Source organism: Centruroides sculpturatus, unplaced genomic scaffold (genome assembly GCF_000671375.1).
Source record: "Centruroides sculpturatus isolate CEXI.00-Female unplaced genomic scaffold, Cexi_2.0 scaffold1247, whole genome shotgun sequence".
Classification (NCBI taxonomy): Eukaryota; Metazoa; Arthropoda; class Arachnida; order Scorpiones; family Buthidae; genus Centruroides; species Centruroides sculpturatus.
In genome coordinates this window covers 159,398-165,992 of record NW_019385520.1, presented here as the reverse complement: position 1 = coordinate 165,992, position 6,595 = coordinate 159,398, and the positions used below count along the sequence as shown (strand labels likewise).

At 29.3% G+C, this 6,595-nt stretch overlaps 1 long non-coding RNA gene across 3 annotated transcripts in view; it reads right to left on the bottom strand.

Annotated features, from left to right (window-relative positions):
- Positions 1–373: 373 nt before the first annotated feature.
- LOC111639770 overlaps positions 374–6,595 on the bottom strand; it is a 15,177-nt gene continuing 8,955 nt past the window's right edge. For all 3 annotated transcript variants that reach the window (XR_002759135.1, XR_002759134.1, XR_002759136.1), the window contains exon 5: positions 374–1,803. This is a non-coding gene — a long non-coding RNA (uncharacterized LOC111639770). The remainder of the gene's footprint in view (positions 1,804–6,595) is intronic.

The window sequence follows — 6,595 nt, the reverse complement described above, 5'->3', positions numbered from 1 at the left end:
ACACTAACCATTTCGAAACAAATGGTAAAGACAGAAAAGATTTTAACTTATTTTCGGTAGAATCACAAGGATTTTATGTCCATTTATGACTGCCAAATGTTTATAAGGCGAGGGGAAATGTAGAACTGAAATGAGAAGCAAAAATTAGTGAAAATGACGTGAATAGGTTAACTAAAGTATCAGGCCAGATGTGTATGTTCATGGCATCCACAAAAAGTCATGCTGAAAATGATTTCGTTAAGCATAATTTTTAAAAATTGCCGTAACTTGGAGAAATATCCGAGGTAGTCAATAAAGAGATATGCCTTAAGCGGCATATAAGTTTGTAAAACTTACACTGATAAAAAAAANTACAGTACATGAAATAATTCAAAAGTCAGTAAGTCATTAATTTCAAATCATATCAGGTAATTCAGAAGTCAGTAAATCATAAATGGCAATTTCATGAAGTTATTTTAATGTCAGGAAGACATAAATGTCAAATTATGGGAAATAATTTACATGTTATTATAAATGGCAGATCAAAGAAAAAACAGTTTTAAAATCAGTAATAATATATAAATCATACTAAATAATTTATACGTTAAACAGTAAATTTGAAATATTTTGCTGTTTATTACTTACTGTCTACTGCATATTTTCAACTAGAATATTTTGAATAATCAGTAAGTAATAAATAGCAAAATATTTATAAAGATTAAAAATTAGTAATAGTAAACAGCAAATAGATTTTGCTTCAGTGTTCGGTTCTCCGAAGTATTCATGTGGATATGTGAGGAAAGAATGTGCTGAATATAAACAAGTCCATTGCAGCACGTAGTTGAATCAAGCGCTCAGCATTGTCATTAACTCCAACAAAACTATACTTGCAGTCACACGGTAATAATTGTCGATTATTCACACATATATATATGTGCATTTATATCACCTAACCACACAATCCTTATACAAATTTACCTCGCTTTCGTTCCAGACATTCAACAGAACACTCCAGAATTTATCTTTACCTTCAAGCACACTGAATTACCCTTTTTATACCTTATAGTGTCAATCCAGTTTATGCGCGTAAACATACAGTAATTTGCGTGTTACAGATATTAGATTAATATATAAGGTAAGTTGATGATACATGGTATACTGGATATATATTCTATATTACACTGAATGCCGTATATATTTTAATGAATAAACATTAATGTAGATAGCAACAATATCCACACGGTAACAAACAAGGCACTAACCATTTTGAGGCACATGGTAAAGACAGAAAAGATTTTAACTTATTTTCGGTAGAATCACAAGGATTTTATGTCCATTTATGACTGCCAAATGTTTATAAGACGGGGGGAATATAGAACTGAAATGAGAAACAAAAATTTGTGGAAATGACGTGAATAGGTTGACTAAAGTATCAGGCCAGATGTGTATGTTCATGGCATCCACAAAAAGTCATGCTGAAAATGATTTCGTTAAGCATAATTTTTAAAAATTTCCGTAACTTGGAGAAATATCCGAGGTAGTCAATAAGGAGATATGCCTTATGCGGCATATAAGTTTGTAGAATTTACACTGATAAAAAATGACTGAAATGTGATTGGATGCAATCTGTACATTGTCTGCGTTACCACTTGTTATATTTATGCCATCTGACTATTTTTATGAAGATTATTCAGAGGATAATGCAGAGGTAAATTTATGAAAATTACTTATTACTTACCATAATCATTAGTTATTACATACTCTGACAATTACGCATTGTTAGTTGTTAGTTTTCCTCAATTACCATGCTAGGAACAACGCCAACTATATATAACCCTGTAAACTTTATTTTAATTCGATTTTGTTTTTTCACTTAACTCTTGCTACTATATACATATATACAGTCATCAGTAGCAATAGTTAAGTGAAAAAACAACATCGAACTAAAATAAAGTTTACAGGGTTTTTAAAAAAAATAGGACATTAAATTAAATGCAAATAAAACCAAAATATTAATATAAACTATCAATNTAGGTTATAGTTGTTGCACTAAAGGAAGAAATCATCTCTGCATTTTGTAGAACAAAATCAGTTCTACTAGGTTCAGAAATATCCATCGTTCTTGTACTCGGCAAATGTCGTGAAGTCCAAGACCGTCAATTTGAGCATTTAGTATTATATAATAAAACTTTAAAATATTTCGTAGAAAACTTCTGTTTTAGGTAAGCCTCTTCGGTAATTTTGACTCTATTACAACACAGAAACAGAACGGCAGTGACATACTATCTAGTCTAAGGCGTTACCTTGTTGTAGGGCTAAACTAATATGTTTCGAGTGGTATTTTTATGAAACAATTTTCGAACAGAGAAAGAACACGATGAAAAAATATTAATTTGCACAATACTGCATTTGCACAAAGTATATAATGTATAATGCAACGTACATATCTCGAATTGTATATAGTGCTGGACTTAGTCGAGTGAAATCTTAGGCAAACAGCAGTTTCCAGCGAATGCGGTCAACTGCAATGGTTTCATCATCATCCAATGGAATGCTAATTTTCATTACATCATCTTTATATGTCAAGTGCCAGTTGTTCGTAATCTTCTTCATTAACTTTTTTACCACAAGATTTCCATTTCAATGTTACATTTGGTGCGCCTTCCTCCACAAGACAAAGTACAGTATATGCAAAACGCATTTTATGTTGCGTACTGTACAAATGACCTGTAGTTCGTGTAAACAACTTTTACTGAAAAATTAATTATTTGTGATACAGTCATGAAATGTAATTTCAAGTATTCTTCGAAAACAGCGTAAATGGAATACGTAGTTTTTAGGTAATCTTTTTCAATTCTTTCTATGTTGCACGAACATAAATTAACATAAAACGAAAATCGTGATGTATCTCAATAGCTGTAATAATTGCTCTTGGGAACCACATTAAGCATACTTTATGAAAAACATTTATAAATTTACCGAAACGGTGTTCTATATCAGCATTGATACCTCCATGTGATGATAACATGTTACCAAAGTACCAGAACCTCTCCATTTCATTCATTATTTTACTGTCTACTATGAACTTCGTTTTGTTTCACTATTTATCGAAATTATTTTTGCATTTTTACTGCTGATTCACAATTCCACCCTTCCAGGCTTATGTTAAAAGTTTTTTAACATACATTTTTTAACGCAAATTTAATATCAATGCAAAATCACCAAAAAAGTTACGTTTTATAAATTGCGTCTATTCTCAACATAGAACTCATGAACCAAAAACAGCCATTGATTGCGACATTACAAAATCTATGAATTTATACTATTTAATACTATATACTATTTAAATTGTATATAGTACAAAATAGACAATAAAAACTTAAAATAATAGAGGAGAAGGTGGTATTATGGAACACTGCGGGTATTATGGAACCACCTCATTTCGAACTGATAATAAAGGCGAACTGTAGAGGAATGTGGCTGAACTGAACTAGGCAGACATCCATAGCAAGGGGAAAATCCGTTTTACTTCAGTTAAACGGTTGTCCGCATTTAATCAGCAAATTTGTTTTTTTTCAAAATTCGAAAGTTTTGAATGCTAAGTGAATTTAATTATTTTTAAAATATAAATCGTGTAGTTGTAGGTTCATCGGTGCATGTATTCCGTTCCAGAGACTTAGGGGTACATATTAATCTGTGTGATGTTCACGTTTTTAAATTTTGGTCTTGACAGACATAAGTTAATTCAAGACGGCTATGCGTGAAATACGGACCCCATTGGTGCTTTTACAGTAATATGGAACTCAACTCCTCAGAACTTTCTATTTGCGAGCAGACATTCCTACAGAGCAATTTGTGAAAAAGACACTAGGTAAAAAGCCAATTCTTCCCGAAAATATCGAAAAAGAGCTGCTGGAATATATATTGTTGATGGAGGTCATAATTTTCTATTATAAAAGTATTTTTGCGATAAAATACATTGGAGTAAATAATTTGGTAATTATTTAACTTTTTTGGTTCTTTCCTATTTGTTTTTGGCTACATTAAAGCATTTTTTTGAAATATACAGTAAGGTTCCATATTACCACCCGATTTTCTCTAAGCCTACTTTCGGACATTTTGTACAAAAGCATTCAAAAACCATACTTATAATTACACTAGCGAAAAATCCAATTAGGATCATTTAGATTACTAGTTACCAGTACTTTTCGCACAAAAAATGTGAATGTAGTTATGATACCTTGTTTACAATTCACTAAAATGTAATTGGAATTCGATAATACCACCTTCTCCTCTACATAAATACATAAAACATAATAGCATATACAGACTGTAAAATAAGCAATAAATCAATATAATACAATATAATAAGAGCATAATTAAAATGTGACAAATTACAGAGCAATAATTCACAAGTAAATAGAGGGTCAGATCAAACATATTATGTCAGTATAAACGTCACTAACTAGTAAGGCGTAAAATAAAATACGTAATTCGATAATCAAAAATAGTAAACTACAAATCATGTAAACTAATTCAATACTGAATTGCAAATTGTGTCAAACAACTCGAAAAGTAGAAAGTATATAAATGAAAGATAAGTCACAAATCTGAACGTCAGTAAATTGTAAAGGGTAAAAATATCAATTCAAAAATCAATAACTAGTAAATGTGAAATGCATGAAATATACACAGTCACAAAACAACTCGTTTCATTTTTCCTCTTTACTTTCTAACACATAAATGCTAAACACAAATGAAATAGCTCAAAAGCTATTCCAATTGTTCTGACAATCATTAAAAATCGGAAGATAGACGCTGGCTAAATATAATTTAAAATTTCTGGAAATTTAACCAATTAATTTATATGTAAGTAAGACATAAATGTTAACTTCATCGAGTAATTTAAAAGCCAGTAAGTCATAATTAGCAAAGCATATGAAGTAATATAAAAGTCAAGAAGTCAGTAGTTTAAAATCATATCAAGTAATTTAAAAGTCAATAATTCATAAATGGCAAAGTATATATAGTAATATAAAAGTCAATAAATCATACATAATAACGTATATCCAGTAATTCAGGAGTCATTAAGTCATAAATGGTAAAGTACGTTAAGTTATTAAATAGTCAGTAAATCATAAATAGAAAAGTATATCAAGCAATTTAAAAATCAGTAAGTTATAAATAATTACGTACAGTACATAAAATAATTCGAAAGTCAGTAAGTCAGTAATTTCAAATCATATCAAGTAATTCAGAAGTCAGTAAATCATAAATGGTAAGGTACAAAATATGAAATATTACAAAACTCAGTAATTTTAAATCGTATCGAGAAATTCAAAAGTCTGTAAATGGCAAAGAATGTATAGTAATTTACAAGTCAGTAATTCATAATTGGCAAATTATATATAGTAATTTAAAAGTCAGTAAGTGATAAATGGTAACATATATCAAGTAATTTAAAAGTCAGTAAATTATAATTGGTTAGGTACAGTACATGAAATAATTCAAAAGTCAGTAAGTCATTAATTTCAAATCATATCGAATAATTCAGAAGTCAGTAAGTCATAAATGATAATTTATATCAAGTACAGTAGAGCGTCGATTTTCCGAATCAATTGGGGACTAGGGTTGTCCGGATAACTGATATTTCAGATAACTGATTTACGTACGAAAAAATAGTATAACGTATCCGATGTAAAAATTTTTCTCCGTTGCATGTCGCTTCGCGTTGAAGTTTCGTCGATGTTAAGACTAACAAAGACTATTGTATCGTAAATAAATTATTTTTTTGTTTTGTACAAACTAAATTAATACATTGAAAAATATAAAAATATTAAAAAATTATACTTCAGATGTTAATTTAGTATCAAAAACGTAAAATATTTGAGTAGCCCAAGACACAGCCAAAGATTGAAGCGCCACAGCACTGGCGATAATTTAAATTTGCCGACTGGAATTCTTTCGAATGATTCACGTTTCGGATAATTGACTTTCGGAAAATCGACGCTCTACTGTAATTTAAAAGTAAGTAAATCATAATTGGTAAGGTACAGTACATGAAATAATTCAAAAGTCAGCAAGTCATTAATTTCAAATCATACCAGGTAATTCAGAAGTCAGTAAGTCATAAATGGAAATTTATATCAAGTAATTTAAAAGTCAGTAAATCATAATTGGTAAGGTACAGTACATGAAATAATTCAAAAGTCAGTAAGTCAGTAATTTCAAATCATACCAGGTAATTCAGAAATCAGTAAGTCATAAATGGTAGTTATATCAAGTAATTCAAAAGTCAGTAATTCAGTAATTTTAAATCATATCAAATAATACAAAAGTCAGTAATTCAGTAATTTTAAATCATATCAAGTAATACAGAAGTCAGTAATTCAGTATTTTAAATCATATCAAATAATACAAAAGTCAGTAATTCAGTAATTTTAAATCATATAAAGTAATACAAAAGTCAGTAATTCAGTAATTTTGAATCATATCAAGTAATTCAGAAGTCAGTAATTCAGTATTTTAAATCATATCAAATAATACAGAAGTCAGTAATTCAGTAATTTTAAATCATATCAAATAATACAAAAGTCAGTAATTCAGTAATTTTAAA